Source organism: Dermacentor albipictus, chromosome 5, assembly GCF_038994185.2.
Source record: "Dermacentor albipictus isolate Rhodes 1998 colony chromosome 5, USDA_Dalb.pri_finalv2, whole genome shotgun sequence".
Classification (NCBI taxonomy): Eukaryota; Metazoa; Arthropoda; class Arachnida; order Ixodida; family Ixodidae; genus Dermacentor; species Dermacentor albipictus.
The window spans coordinates 167,219,377-167,241,518 of NC_091825.1; positions in this window are offsets into that span (position 1 = coordinate 167,219,377).

A 22,142-nucleotide genomic window follows, 5' to 3' on the forward strand; every position below is an offset into this window, starting at 1 on the left:
AAGGTTGTAAATATATTCCCTAAAGTTTCTTTATTGCTTCGAAAAGCAACTTGGACGGATACAGCAATCCTCCCCTGTCACAAATTTCGTGAATTTTGAGACTGCTACTGACACTAGAGTTCCGCAAAAGAAGAGAGTGGAAGTCCTCACATTTCTTGCGAGCAAAAAATTTCTGCGCGACATACCCTGCCATATATAACGGATGAGGCGGTCACCGCTCCTTTCCTCCACATAAGCCCGGTGCTCTGCCGGAGTATTGTTTAGCCTTTGCTCTACCAGCGTAAGATATCCAGCTTCAACTAACTCGTCAATTGTGACGCAACGTCCCCTTCCTTGTCAGAATTATCAGGTGAGTGAAGTAGCGATACCAAATGTTTACTGACCTCCGTGTTCCCTGTTTACATTGCCTTGGCCAAGATATAAAAAGGCAATTCACAACAATAAAAAATTGAGGCGGCGTTGGGTGATCGTTGGATCCGCGCGACTACCCTCACAAGAAGTTCTCCAACTTTTATTGGCTTAGTCTAGATGTCAATAGGTATTTAAAATCCTCTCCTTCCAAGTATTTTAACAGAGCCAAACGTGCTGCACAATGTCACACGGAGCCAATCTGCAAAGTCCTTTTGCAATAAAAAGCATATTTAGCGCCAGCGAACAAGGACATAAGGGAGAGGACACCACAATGCGCTAACTTCAACAACTTGATTTTCAGGAAACACCCACCTATTTAACCCATGCACAGTTAAATATGCACTGCTAAACATGCTTTCCAAGTCAGTCTACCAACACGCCCAACAATTTATTAAATGGCAATCCTTTTGCATGTGACTCCCAACGAGACAGAAACTCGAGAAATTCCTTCAGAGCAAGCACGTGGCAAGCACGCTGCAACTGGCCGCAACACACGGAAAACGCGTCCATACAGCCTGTGCGTGGAGGAAAGTAAATGGGCTGGGAGAGTGTTCAGGTATCTGTACAGGCAAAACATTGATTCACAGTGGAGGAAAAGAACTAGGAAGCTTACCAGCAAGTATGCGGCCTGTGGGGTGGGCAACACAGCAACAAAGAAGGTCAAGCGGAAAGTCAGAGAGGCTGAATTAATCTCATGGGTGGCGGCAATGGAAAAGAAACCTGCCATGAGTAACTACTTAAGGGGAAAAAACGAAATTAGGAAAGAAACCATTTATGATAACTCAAAGGGAAGCTCATTACTTTTCGAAGCGAGATCGGGATGCCTTAGAACACGCACCTATAAAGCGAGATATAAGAAGGAAGAAGCATGTGCTTGCTGCGGTAAAGCTAGGGAAACGACGGAGCATATTTTATTAGAATGTGAAGACGTCTATACAGCGGTCGATTTAGGCACCACTGGCCTCCTTGAAGCCCTTGGGTTCAGCGGGAGCAATGGTAAAGCAAACAGGTCCGCAATAGACATCAGTAAGAGGCTATTGGAGGATTGGTGGAAGAAAAGTAGGGAAACGACAAAGAACGGAGACGTACAAAAGCACAGTTCGCAATAGGGTATCAGAAAATTTGGACGTGGTAGTTCATAGTGTTTTTTTTTTCATTGGTTAACCTAGGTAGGATATTAGGCAGCATAGTAGCATGAGCTTGGTGGCGCAAGCCACCGCCCCGTTCCAAAGGGGACGCTCATTACATCCATCCGACTGCAGCGCCGCCGCATACATCCGGGACCTGTCTACGCTCCCGGCTTCAAAGCGGTGCGTGGCGCGCACCGCCGTCTGAACACACTGCCCCTATCTAGTTCACTGTAGATAAGGATCACGCCGAGGACGAACACACCCCGGCGTCGCTCGGCGCCAGCATCGCGTCTTCTCAAAAATCCCTAAACGATACTGTCCCTAGGCACCTTTAGGTCACGTGATACATTTTTGTACGACAAATAGACGCACGCCCGGCGCGTTTGTATAAAGCCTCGTCCTTTACATTTGTAGCATCATGCATCCCCCTTGCGGAGATTTAAAGCAATGTTTAAAGAAAAGGAAGCCTTACAAATTGCCTTTGAATAATCTTTTATATATCAAACTTAGACATAACAGCAAATTTTCAATATACGCTGTTGATTATCGCTGAGTTATTAGTTTCTGTTACCAAACTACATCAGTTTCGGTTTAGGAACTGTTCACCACCTGTTCGAAAGTTGGCTGTAACTTTTGAACTAAATGAGATACGAACATGATTCTTGCTACAAAACATTTTTGAATGTTTGGGGATTCTCGAAATCTAAAAAAGAAGAAAATGACATTTTTACGAGAAAAAACGCCTTTTCAAAGGTGTGACATACCTTAAGGTACACCCATTCCACTTCTCAGTGAAATGTATCGCTTCAAACGATCGCTTTCACGAAGGCATTGCTCTCTTTGACGTCCGTTCAAAGAGGGCCTTCGTGAAAGCGAAGAAGGGGGTTTCGGTAATAATCGCAAAAGATTATTTCCCTTGTTGTAATGCTTGGGCCCAAAACTTAACCTTTGCAATTTGAGCGCGTGATTCTATATATTTATTGAAGAAACGTATCACGGCTCACAATGAATATTAGTTACTATGTATTCCGCCTTGCCTTTTATATGGAGTCTCCAGCACCTTGGGATAAAACTGATAGAAATAGCTCATCTTGGAAAATGTTTATATGCATGTCGCTTTTATTCGTATATGAGAATGTCTCGATCACAACGAGTTTTACGCATTATTTCCAACATATTTTTTTTTCGCTGTGCACTTTACCAACTCCTCCATTCTGTTTTCTTTTTGAATAAAATAAACACTACCCCTTACTAATACAGCTGGATAAATTCGTTCTTTAAATTTTTTAGCATGCTTACTAGAGAGTTACACCATCGGGCGACATGGTGTCCGCCCCTCTCTTAACATAAAACAAAGTTCCGTGTCGCTCAGGGAATTCGGCAAATGCACTCAGGGAAAACCTGGAAAGTTCAGAGAATTTGGAAATGTCAACTTGGTATACACTGATTACATTAGAACGAGAGATACATTCGACAGTCTAGCGTGGCTCCCAAATGGAGCCCGAAAGACGAAGCATACAGCACACAGCTCCACGCACACAGCTCACGAGTACGATCACATAGGACACCCTAGCAGCCGACAAAGAGCTGTTTATAAACACTCCGTCCTCCCTAGATCCCTAGGCGAGGGAAAGCGGCAGTTCACCGCCAATTCCTAGCGTCCAACGTCAGCGCAGTTGACCCGCCTTTTCGGAGGAGGAGGGCTCACACACACGTACGCACTGGTTTCACTGGCCCCACCGAGGTGAGACGGGCTTCGCAGAACTTGGGTTACGTCTTTAAAGGCGCGTGGGAAGGTGCCGCCAAATACATTCCCTCGGGAACTCTCCCGCTCACGGCAGACCAGGTCGGCGGTGGGAGCCTGATCTCGGCCTTCCCGCGATGGAGAGTCGCTGACGCGGCGTATTGTCCTGCTTACACAGCAGACATCGCGACGCCAAGAGGCTGGAGAAGGACGGTCGGTTCCTGCAAAACGCCAACCCTGCTGCTGCAACTGGCTGAGAAACTTTGCATATCGGCACATCGGCAGGCCATTCCCAACAGCAGAGATTGGGGAGCAATTAAACAGGGAACAAATAGAGGTGTATGCGGTTTCAGAAACGCACCTTAGAGACTCGGAAGAGCCGCCAGTGATTGAGAATTATGTTTGGGAAGGGTGCAACAGAACTAAGTCGGAAAGAAAGGGAGGGGGATTCGGAATGATGCATCCATCATGGAGCCAAATGGAAAGGAGTAAATTCAAAATGTCAAGAGCATCTTTGGTTATCAGGTACAATGAGTGGGAAAAAAAATTACCGACGATTACATTACTTCCTAATGCGAAATTTGAGCGCAGCAAATAAGCTGTTTCACCTTTTCGATAGATTGAAGCAAAGAAATCGAGCAACACATGTATGCGCTATCACAGAATTTTTTTTTATTTTTCACACGTATTCCTTTAACAAAGACTCCACTAACAGTTCTTGACAGTCATGAAGGAAGCTTTGTGGTCGGAGAAATAGACTGATATATGTTCGACTTGGTACACCAATGCTTGATTCTCAAAGACGAGCTTCAGCCTCGCTTACTGCTGGTTGCTCTCGACGGCGGCGATGAGCCTCCGCTTCGGCGGCGCGAACTGCAGGGTCTTCTCGGCGGCGGCGATGAGCTTCTGCTTCAGCCTCGCTGCTGGTTGCTCTCGACGGCGGCGATGAGCCTCCGCTTCGGCGGCGCGAACGGCAGGGTCTTCTCGGCGGCGGCGCTTAGCCTCTGCTTCGGCGACGCGTACTCCTGGATCATCTCGACGGCGGCGACGGTAAGCTTCTGCTTCGGCGGCACGCACCTCTGGATTCTGACGGCGACGGCGCTGGGCCTCTGCTCTGGCAGCTCGTTTAGCAGCAGCAGCAGCAGCAGCAGCAGACGGAGGACTTCCATCGGTCGTCTCGCTCATGGCTCAGAAAGAACTGGCAGATAATTTCGCAATGGCGAACGGCAGCGGCAATTTCGGCTCGGGCGGTGCACATATACAGATCCGCCGCCACCGATCTGGCTCTCTGATTGCCACCGCACAGGGCGAACGGCAGCGGCAATTTCGGCTCGGGCGGTGCACATATACAGATCCGCCGACACCGATCTGGCTCTCTGATTGCCACCGCACATGGGTTGCATTGGAGGAGGAGCGAAGAAAGGAATTAAGTTCGAGCCGGCGCTTTGACAATCGGAGACTCGCAGGAAGAGGGGGGAGGGGGGCGGCGTGTACACCCAGCGGCAAACGATGGGGGCAGAAGCGCGCGCAGCAAGCGGACAACACGATAAAGGGAGGAGGGAAGAGATAGCAGCGACTGACTGATGCCGCTGACGCCGATAGTGAGTCAACCCCAGCTGCGGAGTTGGTTTCAGGGACAACGCCGCCGATGCCGACACAAACAATATGATACCCTCGCTTCCGCAGCGCTAAGAACCAGGACTAGCCGTGGGAAGGTGGTCACGTATTCGTCGACGTGCCGGGGCCTACGTGAAATAACCGGCGCGTCGGCAACTGAAGAGCACCCTATCCGCCACACAAGAACAGGGGGGGGGGGACCCTTTCCTCCTCTTTCTGCATGGCGGCGACGGTGTTCTACGCAGTCACGTTATCTTGACTCTCTAGCGGCGTCAGCGGCATCCAGCGGTATCAGTCGGTCGCTGCTAGCGCTGGGGGGATGAAAGGGGGGCGGAGCTGGTTACGAGGCCGACGACAACGCCGACGACGACGCGAAACCCAGGAATTAACGGACGCCAAAGAGCTGCGCTCTAAAACTTGGCTAGGCGTTAAGTCTTTGTGGAGCGGAAATAATTGCACAGAGAAGAATAAAACGTCAGTGGAATGCATAAGCGCCGATATTAAGGGTTTCGGGAATGGTGCGGAAATTATCCTACTAGGTGACATGAATGCCCACATACAGGATTTAGATGGCTATACCGACAACAACGGGAAGTGAATGCTAGACCTGTGTGAGCGACATAACCTCGTTATCGTGAACACAGGGCCTAAGTGTGAAAGGCAGATCACCTGGGAAGCGGGAATATATATATGATGTGGTGCAGATGGCTTTTTGGACGTCGAGGAGGCAGAAATCCCATAAAGGCGCCACATTGAACGGTTCCATGAAGCTCCATCCGCCGTGATATAATCCACCTTCAGCCCAGCCTTTTCTGCGAGCAAGACGGCTTATTCTGTTAAGATCTTGCACAAAAGCACAGCCTACGTTTCCCCTGGAAATTGATTTTGTTTTTATTTCAATCCCTGTGATAATAGGAGGGTTGAAGGAGGGCGTTCCGACACCGTCTGGGACGGTGGGCGCCGTCAACTCGGATGCTGTGTGCACCGAGCGGAGTAGGACCACCTCACAGAGCTGACGTCTCCTCGCGGCTGCCTGTTTTGCGCTCATTTTGGGTGTTGTTTTTGGATGCCGGTTGTTGTCAGGGTAGCGACGCTTTAGGCCTAAGGCTTTACGAAGCTGCCTGTCGCACGTGGAGGGACACAACCTGGTGGACCGTGGCGTTGAGGTGTTGCAAGTTGCTTCCCTCATTCTAGTTATAGCCTCGCACGAATTGAAATTACTCGTTCGACTCAAGAAAGCGAGCTTCGTTCACGTGAACTTAGCATCTGAGTAGCTGCCCGATCTTTTGCTAGCCGAGTTGAACATCGTACCACGTGGGCGATGCGCATGCATCTCCCTTGCACTACTTTAGTGTTTGCCGAGTGTGTTGAGTTTACGCAGCGTGATTGGAGTCACCCCTGGTTTGCCGTCACCTGCACATCGTCTGCGCTACTGCCCCGGACTACGATCGAGCCACCCCGGGCGATGGTGATGCTGTGGCCAGTTCGGCGCAACAACTGCGGCAGCCCCCTGCATCCAGCTCGCAACCCTCGGCGGCGGACAAAAGAGCCGGCGGTCACCGACAGCTACGGCGGCTCTTCCCAGCAGGGCGCGTCGGCGCGAGCGACGCTTGCTCGTACCGACTACTGCGTCGTCGTTTCCGGAGTCCTGGCTTGGCATCGTGCCGTCGAGCCTGCAAAGCTGCTGCTGTGACCGGCGGACGCCGGCGGTGTACCCAAGGACAGTCGGCTCGCATGCTATGGACAGCGTGTGGACATTTCCTCAGCGCAGCCCCTGTTGCATGTACTACCTTGTCGCGAAGCACGCGTTGATGTGAGACCGAGTGACATGTTTCGCCGGAATATGGAGTGATTTAAGGTTGGGGGAATGTGGGGATGCGCGACTCTCGCGCGTCCCCTGATGTTTTTCCCGCATAGCGCGCCTCCTGTAGTGCGGCTTCGCCGCGTGATGCCCGCGGCGGTCGTGTGGTTTGGACGCAGTGCGAGAGATGGCGCGAATGTTGCGCTGCTAACGCCGCCGACAGGCGGGGCTACTTGGGCGCCGGAAGAGAAGGCGCTCTCTCTCTGGGGTTCGAGACAGCAAGCGGTACGGACGTGCCATGCCGCGCGCGCGCCGACCCATGCTTCTGCGAGACCGTCTCGCGTGGCCGCCTTGGAATGCGCCACCGTTTGCGTGACAGTACGTGCGAACGACCAGGCGTTGGGATCCAGCATGGGGCGAACATATTCGCTCGCTTCCGGTCGCGGCGAGTCGGACTTCTAGATTTGTCGCGCGCCCATCGGCATGTTTTGTGGATAGCAACTCGGCTAGCAGGCATTGATCTATGAAAGGTGCAATAAATGCCCTTGTGACTGTTTGCACTACTGTGTTGCGATTCCTTTGTCCCAAGAGCACGGTATGAGAACCCCTCACAGTCCACACAGCGACAGACTACCAATTTACATGCACTATAATTGGTGGTCTCCCCATTCGACCTTTCCTGCTGCAGCTGTGGGCAAATTATGCTTGTGGTCCTTCATCAGTCGTGATGCCGCATGGACGGAGACCAGCACATGTGATTACATGGTCCAAAGTGTATGAAGTTGATAGCTGGTGGAAAGGCCTGCAAAAGTGGCTGCAAAATGGTGATGCCCATATTGAGAATGTGGGGCACCAAGTAAGAGTTACACATTAGTGGCCCCCGAAAGAACACAAAGAAACCTGCAGGTTGGGAAGAAGGCAATGCTAAAATGCCGGTAGTCCTTGTTGCTGTGTTGGCTGCAGCAGTAGATCCTGCGTCACCCGATTGCTTCGCAATGGAAGTTATGGCGACTGTTGATGCAAACATGTGGGGCACTACCCAATTTGCTTGCGCTGCTGATTGTCGCTCGTTACCAGACCGCCATGTGCGGACAAAGAAAGTGAGCAGTTTACGAGCTTGCGTTAATGGTTTCAGCGCATCTCGACATGCAAATTTCATTTCTGCTCTTGTACGAGAAGGCGCACTGCTTTTATTCTGCCAATAAAGTCGCACGTCCTGTTCACTCACTTGTGGCTTGTTTGTATGGCCGTCAGTAGAGGATCTTTAGTCTCCTGGCAATTAAAACGTGGCAACTGAGGCACGCTGCAAAGCCAGCAAGGCGAGCGTGGGCGTACCCAGTGTACACCACTTCCTGTAAAGGTAGTGCGATCTGTCCCCCCCAGCTCGGTAAGTTCCATGCGCTGTCTCTTCTTATTTTCATACCACTGTGGAAGGTATTGTTTTCCTTCTCTAAAGTTGCTTATTTATTCTATGCCTGCGTGCCCATGCAAGTAAAGGCAACACTATCAACCTTTGGATATGGATTCGCGACTCCCCTAGTAGATGACAGAAGTCGCTACAACCTTGCAGCTGCTGATGATGATACCACCCATACGTATTGCCCTCTTGTGGTGGCGCAAGGTACCAGGGTGTAGTTTTACATTTTCACTTTTTTTTGCAAGTAAAATGTTTTCCGTAAAATTGTAAGAATACTCGAAATTCGTACATTTTACAAAGAATTTGGAAGAGTTGGCAAGTATGGGGTCATTTTCGCTCAGAAAAGTCTCAAAAGGTTGAGTCGTCAGTTCCTCTAGAATGCAATGTAATAATGTTTTTGATAAACCATTAAATAGTTCTGAGCAGGTGCTATTCAAACCTCATGACATCACGAGTAGCCAGTGAGGCAAGCCAACGTTATGCTTTTGTCTTTTCTGGCGCATAAAAACTCGTTTCATGGCAAGACAAGCATTCTTGGTAATTCAGACGTGACATTTTCCAATCCAGCTTCACATTAGTCTGTAGTGTCTTTTTAGGGGACCACGGAAGGAAAAGTGCACAAGAGGTGATGTGGCAAGAACAATGCAAGGATACATGGTAGACATGTGTAACGCAGCAAAATTCTGGGATGGTCGACGATGCTGTCTGCACCTGTACTTGCGTCATACTTCTGTCTCTCGTTCCTTTTCGTGCACTAAAACGGTAAAAGTTATGGACCTTTTCCTTGCTTGGGAGACCAGTCAGTAGCACTCCTGTGGGCTCAGCAAGCGAACGTGAGCACAACAGCCATGTCTATGTGATGCCATTTTCACTCTCAAAACAGATGTTCAGACATCAGCGTTAGCAATGAGGTGGCAAATATTAAGTCAACACAGACTGTTATAATACCATTCCAGAAACCTCACAACGCTTGTTTTGCACCAAGAAAAAGACTTCGTTTAAAGGGCTCCTCACCAGGTCTGGCCATTTTGAGCTGACAAGCGCAGAGCATACATTGCGTGATAATGATCATGTCTGCAAAGTATTACATCGCTACGTGCCGCGGAAAGATCTGAAATTTCAATCCAAACACGTTTTTTCCTTCTCCCTGTGGCTGCCGTGCTCCAAGCCGGAGGATGACGTACTCGCATCCCTGCGCCTACGTACATGAGTCCGCAGTGTGATGTCGCTCGTGGGTACACGTGGCTTCAAGAATTATGTTATTGCACCATCTGTTACTTGTGTCATTTGTTGTTGAATTGACAAATTGAAGTTTAGAGAAATAATAAAACACACAAACGGAATGTCTGCATGTTTTTTGCTTTACTTCACACCGAAGCAAGAGAGATGTACTTCCGCTTCGTCTGCTTCTTCCCACAGTCGTGCGGTCACGTGTGCAGGTACCGAAACTATGCCACTTTCTACCGTGTTCCAGCATGTGATCATGCTTTGCAATCCGCTTGTTCTGCCGCAGTATTCGTGTAGCACTGAATTACACCGCTAGTCATGTGTCCTTGTGCACAGCACGCGAAATTGTGCACTGCAGGAAACGATAACAGCTCGCGCGCAACGCCGCCATCGAGAATGAGCATTGCAAAAGAAAAAGAAAGGGAAGGCGGGGCTTGTGGTGTATGTGTCACGCGATCCTCAATGTCCAGCATGGGAGAATGCAGGGAGGAAATTTCGCTTGCGAAGGCTAGATGGGGCGAGTGGAGAGGGAGTCTCGCTATGCAGTGGAGCCTGCCTGCTGGAATCATGGGTTCGCGGCACTGAAATATTTCTATCTCGGTTATTAATGAGCCGACTTGAATAATATTTGTGGCAGAACGCTCCATAGAGGACGCATAACAACTGCCACCGTATAACCAAAATTTGCTATGGAGCCTGGTGAGGGGCCCTTTAAGAGAAAACTGCGTCTGAAGGGTCCGCATACCTTTAGCGCAATTCAAGTCGCCCGACCCTGAGCGGGGGAGTGGCAATGTTGCATACGCCATTCCCACCCTTTACAGGAATCTGAGTAAAATGATGCCCGACAGACAGTGCTGTTTTTTTGCATAAAACAACCACGCGGCCACGGACAAACTGAGCCAAGACAGAGCAGTGGATTTGCCACTGCAACTGCTTGTGGTCAGGTGGCATGCACCATTCAAGGATCCTGTGACATCGCATGGATGTGGGAATTTCTGTTACCTGCAGTTTGTGGGAGTTTTGCAAGCCAACAAAACCAGCACTCTGCAATTATGAAACTAGTGAAATGTGAAGCCTCGGGTGGTGCAGAGTCGAGCAAAAATGAAACCTTTCGACCGGCCGTGTCGTTGTCAAGAGTAATGCCAATGAGTTTCATTTTCTTCCGTCTTATAATGCAATTATCTTTTTATCATGAGGTTGAGTACTAGTGACTGAAATGAAATTAGGAGTGCCTTCGAACCGAGCAAGTACTTGAATGACATGGGCGAGTTGCAAATAGTGTCCTATATTTACCTCAATTTTTTTATTACTAAAACTGTCTTTGCGATAATACCGATGCTTTAGACTTCCTCGAGCATCACTTTAGCTTGGCTTACTACTTGCCTTTAGTGTCCCTTTAATGAGAATACTCATACTTTTCTTGGCTAGTACAAGGAGATCCCACATTTTATCAGGTCTCTCGTGAAAATCAAGGTGTTTAGGCCATTATTCTCCAATATTATAAAAACTTCTTTGTTTTGGAATCAGAATTGCCCTCCTAAACACGTCTTGCAGTAATTTTCTCTGCTTGCACCTCAACACTGTACATATATTCACCAATCTACCAGTTTAATTGCGCCAGCAATCAGATGCAGAACACTTTGCAATGGCTAGCAATAAGCAGATGAGAAACCAAAATTTGATTTAAAAAATTATGCGGATCCCACGCACTGTGGGAATCTATGTAAGCAAAGCTTTCTGTGCTGTTTGTTTTGATTGACGATAATAAGTGGTGATATTGATGGCAAATGTTTAATTTCTTCAATGTTTAGCCCAACACAAGAGTGGTAAGCTGGTGTTAGACATCACCTTGCATTCACCACTGCTGTTTGTCTGCATAGTACACAGAACATGCAGGGAGAGGCGTTTGCTTGAGGCATTATTGTGCGCCATACATTACAACTTCTGAAAGGGTTGAGCACTGTCATTGCCTCACACGCACATTGCATCGTGGCAGAAATAGTAAACTAACTGAATTATGGGGCCTTACATGCCAAAACCAGAATTGTACTATGAGGCACGCCGTAGTTATGGACTACAGATTAATTTTGACACCGTGGTATTCTTGTTTCTAAATATAAGTGCACAAGTGCTCTTTATTTTGGCCCTGTCGAAATGAGGCTTCCGCAGTAGAGATAAAACCCACGACCTCGAGCAATGCCGTAGCCGCAAAGTTACCTTGGCAGAGACAGAAGTGTTATTTTGATGTGCGAATGCTTCCGTAGTGTCGCCTTGATCCTGCAGAGCAGTTTAATTAATGCGGCTCTGCTTCTGCACGCCCTGCATAAGTTGTCTGTCCGCTGGACATATATGCATGGTCTTTATTTTTCAAACATAGCAGAAACGTAAGGTACTGCACCTTGCACTTATATTGATTCAGTCTCCTCGCAACCACTGTTGTGTATGGTAGTAGCGTTTCCTTGCCTTCTCCCCCCACCCCCAGTATGGGAACTGCGAGAGTGGCAAGGCTCTTATTCACTCATTTTGCGATTGTGTCGGTTCTGCTAATTCTTCCACCCTTTGCCATTCTATATTGCTTCCCTCTGGACTTGAATGTTGGTAGAAAGGTAAGTGCTGCAGTTTCTGCAATGCATTTGCGGGGGTCACGGATAATTACAACTGTCAAGAGGCTGATGTAGCGACAACCAGAGTGCTCAAGAGGGCATTGTGCACACGCGATGTGATTGAAATGTCCAGAACGTGTTTCTCGCGTTTCCTTCCCTCTCTACCGCACTCCTGTCATGTATACACACGCTCTGAACTACCCCGGACGCAGCATGCAAGAAAGCCACAGCAGCAGCAGTGGGAGAGTTGAAGGAAGAGGCAAAGAAAGCTTCGCTTTAAAAGAGCCTATATTATGTGAAGACTGCAGATGTGTTTGAAGAAGCAATTCTGGGGAGAATTCTGGCTACTAAGGCTCGGTCAAGCAATCTGATAATTACTGTCCCAAAGGTGCCCTATCTGACCTGAAAGCACATTAGTCACACTTCATTCTCACTGCTACTAGCCATCAAGTTAGTATTGGCTTTGCTTCGTGCTACCTGTTCCTACATTTCCTATCATGAAGACCATGGCTAACAATACCTACTAATTCGCACCTTGGTGCACTAGACAAGAGGGGTGTGACCAAACTGCACATCAGATTTCTTCAGTACGAATGTACCTGACACAGCAGTATTCACTCCAACAACCTTACAGGACTCGGAAGCTGCAAAAAACAAGGGTATCAGCTTGGGCACGTTGGTGCTACATAAGGAAGAACGGAAAAAAAAAATGAGACGTGTGCTTTTTTGTCACTGTCCAGTTCGCACTTAATTCTTCCTAGAAAAACATTTCCTTGCTCAAACGTAACCTGAATGAGAAATGTGACATAAATGAAAGCAACAGAAACATTTTATCTCCATGCTTGTATCAAATGAATTTCAGGTTCCGACCTATAAGGCATGAAGGACCGTTTATCTCATAGGTAACTCTTTTTTGCATAAATTTTTATTCTCTTGTGAAAAAATGAGACGAACATTCCATTAGGCCAGATATCCCTAAGCAAACCTCAACTTTTCGAAGAAATACATGGTTGTGTACATGATTTGTGTACATGATACAAATACATGATTTTATGAGCCAACGTTACCACATATTTGATACATTATGCAATTATGGGTATACTTTATGACCACGCAAAAAGACAGTTGAATTGTGGAGAGCTTACAAAAAGTATCAGAACTATTGCTTTAAAAACTGAAGTGTTTCTAGTACCTCCAGCTAGTACAAGTTTCTTTTTAAAGTTTGACGACGTCATGCTTGATTGACTAACAGATTCAATATCTAGGCTAGATCATTCGTAGCCCTTCGTTTTATGTCAACTTTTGATTTGCCTAGTGTTTAGAAGCTTGATGCAAGCAAAAAAAAAAAACCCCTTTCTTGCTCTTCCTCAGAGTTATTTGTTGCTGCTGTTATTAGTTCTTTCACAAATGCTGCTAGGATTTTTATGTTCCGATTTATTCATAACCAATAGTGGTGGAAAGAAAAGTATAGCCCATAGAAACATACTTTGCCACCACTTTGTTCTTTCAGAGGGAAGCAAATCTCCATTCCCTTTCACAACATAACCCATAACTGCATGCTGTATTTGTATTATACAGGATGTCCCAGCTAACTTTAGTCAAGTTTAAAAATATGCTGATGCACCCTAAGGCGATGCTGACTATTGTACGGAGTAAGTCATTCAATTGTTTTTATTCTACTTAATTGCATAATTAGTCAAGATTAATTAACCAACTTCTGAAGCAACAAAGTTAGGCAAAAAATTCCAGTTAGAAAGTTCTAGAGTGCTTTGCAAAATGTCCGACTAAGCAGTTTCTAATGTTCTATCTATTAGTAATCAGTGTTTCTTCACTTACTGCAGATTTTTGCTTACTACTGAAGGCGGTGGTCCCGCGTTCGAGTCCCAGACCAAGATGAATTTTTCTTCAACTGCAAGGCTTTTCTTTCGAGGAAGCCATAAGGGTTTCCTTTGTAGCAATTGCCATGGTTGGGTGGATGTCTCCATTTTCCCTTCATTAATTATTTCGCTCCAGCTTGCAGGTTTCCGCAGAACTATTACGTCAAACTCTTGCCTTTGCTTCGAGTTGTCGATAAAGTCGACTTTGCCCTGTCATCTGCTAGCCACCTGGTTAGCTCAGATGGTAGAGTGGCTGCCCCGGAGAAGCAGTGGTCCTGGGTTCGATTCCCGGACCAGGACGAATGTTTCTTCAACTGCAAGGCCTTTTTTTTCTAGGAAACCGGATGGGTTTCCTTTGTAGCGATTGTTACGTTTGGGCACATGTCTCACTTTTCCTTCACTAATTACTGCAAATGCCCGCGAAATTAAATAAAGAAACGAATACCACGTGACATGCCCGCTTGCGTATCGTAATTGCAGCGCTCCCAAACGCTTCTCGTACAAATGAATACAGCATTTAGCAGGGTGTACTGCCGCTTAAAAGGCGACGGGGCAATGACGCAGGCGTTGGCTGTGTGATTTACACCACCGATGTGCTTCCCTCGCGGCGGTTCGTGACGGTGATAAGCAGGCGCGGCGGCAGCACACCCAGATAAATGCTATGTTCATTTGTACGCGAAACGTTTGGGAGTGCTGAAATCATGGTGCACAAGCGGGCTTGCGATGTAATTTTTTGTATTTCACGGGCATCTGCAGGAAGTGGAAAAACACTAATGCCTAATAGTTAGAACATTAGAAACTGCCCAATTGGACGTATTGCAATGCGCTCTACAACTTTCTAAGTAGAATTTTTGTTGCCAAACTTCGTTGCTTCCAAAGTTGGTTAATTAATCCTGACTAATTATGCAATTAATAATATATGGGGTTTTACGTGCCAAAACCACTTTCTGATTATGAGGCACGCCGTAGTGGGGGTCTCCGGAAATTTTGACCACCTGGGGTTCTTTAACGTGCACCTAAATCTAAGTACACGGGTGTTTTCGCATTTCGCCCCCATCGAAATGCGGCCGCCGTGGCTGGGATTCGATCCCGCGACCTCGTGCTCAGCAGCCTAACACCATAGCCACTGAGCAACCACGGCGGGTTATTATGCAATTAAGCAGAATAAAAGAATAATGTGACTTACTCCATACAATAGTCGGCGACATGCATTTGGTCGCATCGTCTTAGAGTGCATCAGCATATTTTTAAACTCTGGCTAAAGTTAGCTGGGGCACCCTGTAGAAGATACAGATATGAATGATTGTGTAACAGTAACACCAGAATACATATATTGATTAAAATATTGCAGTAGGCTAAACAGTAAACAAGCAGCCTGGTATTTTTGTGCACCGATTTAGAGTGTAGAAATTGCGAAAATAACTGGTTTACTTATTAACATTTTGCTCATTGTGTAACAAGCTGCCATATTATATTTTATAGAAGAATAGCACCTCATAAGTTATTTGCAGTGCTAAATTTGTATGTATTTCAAGGCTAGAGAGTACATAAATTTTGGTAGTTATGCAGGGTTTTGCTTTTTTAATCTATATTATTATCTATGTGCATCACGTATGCTACACCATGTGTTAAAGGGCCCCTGAAACGGTTCGGACAAATTTTGTAGGCGCATAGAGTACAGCTTAAGTAGAACATTTGCACCACAATTTAAGTGAAGCGTTATGTATTAATGAGTTACAAGTGATTAGAAGTTACCCTCCTCCCTAGCCATGCCTTTCCTCCTCAACTCGCTCGCCGAGCGAGCGGCGCTAAGCTCCGCCTTCACTGGTCCTGCGTCACGATGCGACGTCACATCGTCCACTTCCGGTTGTTGGAGCACGCCTCCTCCCGCGCGAGACCTCTCCGCTGGCCGCTTGGCCGTCGACCGAGAGCCATCGAAGCAGCGTGCGTTGCGAGCATTCTGTCGTAGCGCCAAAGGTGGCCGGTATTCCGGTAACCACAGGCAAGCTGGTCATTTCGGCAAATGACTGGAGGCATAAACTCAAGCTGATGAGGGAACTTCAGAGTAGACGTACGTGAGCAGCCTGATCGGTCTGCACTGTCCAGACACTTGTTGGCGCAGCACTTAACCAGTCAAACGAAGCGCTAATATTGCTCTAACCAAGTGTAAAACATTTTAAACATTTATAAGAACAACGTGTTGATGATTACACTCCTGCGAAAAATACACACCAGCAGCAAAGAAGAATGCACTTCGTTGCTGCTACTGTGTATGGTTGAGCTCTGTGCCACCAGGTGGCTGCACCGTGCAGACCATTCACATTTACCTTTCTGCTCATCTCATGGCTCATCCCGGCGCAGTCAAGCGGCCAGACCCTGTCCCCTTGCGCTTGCGTTTGCCCTAATACTGGACTTGCGAAACGCTATTGCGTTAGTAATCTTCCGCTGCAAAGTGACGGCCACAAACGCGCAAATCCTGGCGCCTATCGGATAGCCGCAGTCCGATGCGCAGCAGCCAGTTCGCTCGTATGCTGCCTTGCAGAGAGACACGATTTTGCAACTTCACATCTTTTCAGTCGCTACGTCTGCAGCCCACAACGCAACAAGGGTGATTCATCGTGCTCACGAAAAGACTGATCGACACCGACGTCGGAGCTCTCGTCAAAGACTGTGCACGTTGTAACACAAGCAGACGACACTTGCTGTGTGCCGGAAGTGCTCAAGTGTACTAAAACACTATTCTTGTGTATTCTCTTTAAGTTATTTTCTTTTTACAAAAACAAAGTAACTAACATTCCAACTATTACGAGCATCATTTGTTCACCATAAAGTTGGAAAAATTATCGACCACGTGCCCTGGTCAGCCAATCAGATAGCTCGCCCATGTGACGTCATATGGGTAGGGGCGGCTTAAAATTCCGCCGAGCAGTGCGCTGTGATCGACAGCGATGTGCATTTTTAAAACCTTATAATAAATTACACGCTTTACGCAGAGCACTTAGATGTGTCAATTAATGATCAGAAGGACCTACTCTAACGACTCAGTACGTTTGTAGAAAATCGCCAAAATCGTTTCAGGGTCTCTTTAAAGAGTACCATGATGGATCAGAGGAAGCACATGCATGACAAGGTCCTCTTGAAAGCTCCCCAACAACCACTGAAAGCTCCCAAACCTCTTGAATATCTTTAAGCATTTGTTCTGTGCCAAGGATAGAGTTTCATATTAGTGTAACTAGAGGGGGGGTGCAGCGGTGGCGTAGAGGTAGAACACCTGCCTCGCGTGCAAGAGGTCCGTGGTTCGAATCTCGGTGCCGGCAATTTTCCTCCGGATAAAAAAAAAAATCCGCGTGTTGATAAAATTGCATAAACAGGCCTGGAGTGTGGCCTGATCCCGGTGACCAGAACCGGTAACGCACTCCCTCACCAGAGCAGGATTGGCCACCCTGGTGCAGTACTTGGCCACAACCTCCTATATGAACAACACAATCAAACCCCGGCCCTCAGTCCCCAGCAGCTGCGAAGCAACTGACCACGGCAGCGGTCAGACCTGCGACGCTGCAGAGGGTGCTAAGAATCACTGGCTCCGGACAGGCCGCCATTGGAATATGAACCTGGCAACGTTTAACGCTAGAACGTTATCTAGTGAGGCGAGTCTAGCAGTGCTATTGGAGGAATTAGAGGGCAGTAAATGGGATATAATAGGGCTCAGCGAAGTTAGGAGGCCAAAAGAAGCATATACAGTGCTAAATAGCGGGCACGTCCTGTGCTACCGGGGCTTAGCGGAGAGAAGAGAACTGGGAGTCGGCTTTCTGGTTAATAAGAATATAGCTGGTAATATACAGGAATTCTATAGCATTAATGAGAGGGTGGCAGGTCTTGTTGTGAAACTTAATAAGAGGTACAAAATGAAGCTTGTACAGGTCTATGCCCCTACATCCAATCATGATGACCAGGAAGTCGAAAGCTTCTATGAAGACGTGGAATCGGCGATGGGTAGAGTGAAAACAAAATACACTATACTAATGGGCGACTTTAATGCCAAGGTAGGCAAGAAGCAGGCTGGACACAAGGCAGTGGGCGAATATGGCATAGGCACTAGGAATAGCAGGGGAGAGTTATTAGTAGAGTTTGCGGAACAGACTAATATGAGGATAATGAATACCTTCTTCAGCAAGCGGGATAGCCGAAAGTCGACGTGGAGGAGCCCGAACGGCGAGACTAGAAATGAAATAGACCTCATACTCTTCGCTAACCCTGGCATCATACAAGATGTGGACGTGCTCGGCAAGGTGCGCTGCAGTGACCACAGGATGGTAAGAACTCGAATTAGCCTAGACCTGAGGAGGGAACGGAAGAAACTGGTACATAAGAAGCCGATTAATGAGTTAGTGGTAAGAGGGAAAATAGAGGAATTTCAGATCAAGCTGCAGAACAGGTATTCAGCTTTAACTCGGGAAGAGGACCTTAGTGTTGAAGCAATGAACGACAATCTTGTGGGCATCATTAAGGAATGTGCAATGGAAGTCGGTGGGAACTCCGTTAGGCAGGATACCAGCAAACTATCGCAGGAGACGAAAGATCTGATCAAGAAACGCCAATGTATGAAAGCATCTAACCCTACAGCAAGAATAGAACTGGCAGAACTTTCGAAGTTAATCAACAAGCGTAAGACAGCTGACATAAGGAAGTATAATATGGATAGAATTGAACATGCTCTCAGGAACGGAGGAAGCCTAAAAACAGTGAAGAAACTAGGAATTGGCAAGAATCAGATGTATGCGTTAAGAGACAAAGCCGGCAATATCATTACTAATATGGATGAGATAGTACAAGTGGCTGAGGAGTTCTATAGAGATTTATACAGTACCAGTGCCACCCACGACGATAATGGAAGAGAAAATAGTCTAGAGGAATTCGAAATCCCACAGGTAACGCCGGAAGAAGTAAAGAAAGCCTTGGGAGATATGCAAAGGGGGAAGGCAGCTGGGGAGGATGTGGTAACAGCAGATTTGTTGAAGGATAGTGGGCAGATTGTTCTAGAGAAACTGGCCACCCTGTATACGCAGTGCCTCATAACTTCGAGCGTACCGGAATCTTGGAAAAACGCTAACATAATCCTAATCCATAAGAAAGGGGACGCCAAAGACTTGAAAAATTATAGACCAATCAGCTTACTGTCCGTTGCCTACAAACTATTTACTAAGGTAATCGCAAATAGAATCAGGAACACCTTAGACTTCTGTCAAGCAAAGGACCAGGCAGGATTCCGTAAAGGCTACTCAACAATAGATCATATTCACACTATCAATCAGGTGATAGAGAAATGTGCGGAATATAACCAACCCTTATATATAGCTTTCATTGATTACGAGAAAGTATTTGATTCTGTCGAAACCTCAGCAGTCATGGAGGCATTACGGAATCAGGGTGTAGACGAGCCATATGTAAAAATACTGAAAAATATCTATAGCGGCTCCACAGCCACCGTAGTCCTCCATAAAGAAAGCAACAAAATCCCAATAAAGAAAGGCGTCAGGCAGGGAGATACGATCTCTCCAATGCTATTCACAGCGCGTTTACAGGAGGTATTCAGAGACCTGGATTGGGAAGAAATGGGGATAAAAGTTAATGGAGAATACCTTAGTAACTTGCGATTCGCTGATGATATTGCCTTGCTTAGTAACTCAGGGGACCAACTGCAATGCATGCTCACTGACCTGGAGAGGCAAAGCAGAAGAGTGGCTCTAAAAATTAATCTGCAGAAAACTAAAGTAATGTTTAACAGTCTCGGAAGAGAACAGCAGTTTACAATAGGCACAGAGGCACTGGAAGTCGTAAGGGAATACATCTACTTAGGGCAGGTAGTGACTGCGGATCCGGATCATGAGACAGAAATAATCAGAAGAATAAGAATGGGCTGGGGTGCGTTTGGCAGGCATTCTCAGATCATGAACAGCAGGTTGCCATTATCCCTCAAGAGAAAAGTGTATAATAGCTGTGTCTTACCAGTACTCACCTACGGGGCAGAAACCTGGAGGCTTACGAAAAGGGTTCTACTCAAATTGAGGACGACGCAACGAGCTATGGAAAGAAGAATGATAGGTGTAACGTTAAGGGATAAGAAAAGAGCAGATTGGGTGAGGGAACAAACGAGAGTTAATGACATCTTAGTTGAAATCAAGAAAAAGAAATGGGCATGGGCAGGACATGTAATGAGGAGGGAAGATAACCGATGGTCATTAAGGGTTACGGACTGGATTCCAAGGGAAGGGAAGCGTAGCAGGGGGCGGCAGAAAGTTAGGTGGGCGGATGAGATTAAGAAGTTTGCAGGGACGGCATGGCCACAATTAGTACATGACCGGGGTTGTTGGAGAAATATGGGAGAGGCCTTTGCCCTGCAGTGGGCGTAACCAGGCTGATGATGATGATAACTAGATGGAAATCTGGTGCTGCGATCACTGAACCATCATGGGAATGATGGGAAGTACAGGCTACGGATTGGTATTCTGCTGACTGGCAAACTAGTCTGCAAGTATTTTTGGGCAATTTTGGTTTCGCTCCAAATGCAAATGCTATAACCTGCAAATGGACAGTGCAACACAAAGCTCTCTGCTTTTGTTCTGTTGCTCGAAGTGGCAATAGCGCGCTGGGTCAGCGGATGGGATTATGTATGTGTCGCGGTGTGGTGTTGAAGCCCTGACGAGAAAGCGACAGCATCGTAAATGTTGAAAGAACATGTTTTGATCGTTTGGACCTTGGTTTTTTTTTAAGCGTGTTAGGTTGGCACTGTAGCGTTACATGCTTTATGAAACTTCAGAATAGGAAAAAGAAGGCACTACTGATACAAGGCATAGACAGTTGTACTTCTAGTGGCTTGACAATGAAATTTTATTGAGGGCTTGATTATGCATTGCTCGTTTATGTGCTCATTGAAATGCTTTAGGACTTTGAGAATACAAACTTACCTGTGGTAGGAAAGGTTGCTGCTTCCTGGCTGTAGTCTAGTGTCGCAAAATGGTTAAGTGCATAGCCACGACATAACGCTTCGGAAGCGGTACGTCAATATAAAATATAATGAAGCATACTCGTAGGAGGCCAGAAATGTCCTAGCTAGCACCGCAGCAGATGTGCTTAAAGACGTTCAGCAATCGTGACAGCCGATGCAGCCTTTCGAAACAGCGAGAGAGCGTTCGCAAAGGCCCGTCGTCTGCGAGAAAAGTCGTGTGTTCTCAGCGAACAGGCGCCGTAGCAGACGACACTTGTAACATTCCTCTCAAGGGCGCAACACTTTCTCACAATACATCTTTATTTCCGTAGATACTTGATGAGTATTTTTATATAAGTACATGCTTGGTTGTTATTGCTGTTGTAAAAATAAATAATTATTCTCTGGCGTTAAATCCGGAACAAAATTGCACAAGAATGCATACCCTGGTGGGTTCTGGTGTAAACCATAGTACACTGTGCTTCAATCTCAAAGTCATACAAAGTTAATGTAACATGAGTACTGCAGAAATTAAATTTGATTTTGCGCGATTAATACCCAAGTGTAGCTTCGTTTATTGCAATGCAAGCAAACGCCGCTAGTCTAAAGATCGAAGTCAATCCGAAGCCTGTACTTCTCATCATTCCTATGTAGGTTGAGGCAATCCTTAGGAGAGCCCCTGTAGACACTAGCGTCACATTTCCCTCTAGTGTATTTATTTAGAAACTCTATTGTGCCAAGAGATAACCTCGGCACTAAGAGAATCGCAACAGACGATGGGGCGCCTTTTCAGCAATAGTCCCCGAGACCAAAAAAAAAGTTGGTGCAGTGCACACAGACTATACACTGGCCCATAGTGATGCCACATCCTGCACTATGCTGAAAATCTGAGGTCATGCTCTGCCACCTTCAGTGAGTTAAAGGTCGCACAGAGGCGGTGACATGTCTGCAAATAGTGCCAATTTGCAAAACCACCAAGTTCTCTTTGAAGTGCTCTTTGGCTCTTGCGCCATAAAGCCCCATTAATCTGGTCGCGCGGCACTCTGTGTGTTCAAGTGCAATAAAATTTTATTACTTGATTTATTACGACAAATTTTCATAAGGATAATGTGCATCAGCAGAAGATGATTCCACACATTGAATAGCACCATTACTATTCTGTTATGTAGATTGTGCTCTCAACACTAGTGCCGCATTTGTCACTTTATAACAATGATCTTTGAATTTATCTTGACTATCATGACTTTTTTAATGAAAGCCATCACCCCCAGATAGTAAAGAACCATATTTATGTGAGTTATGCGACACATACACATGCACACAGGGTTTC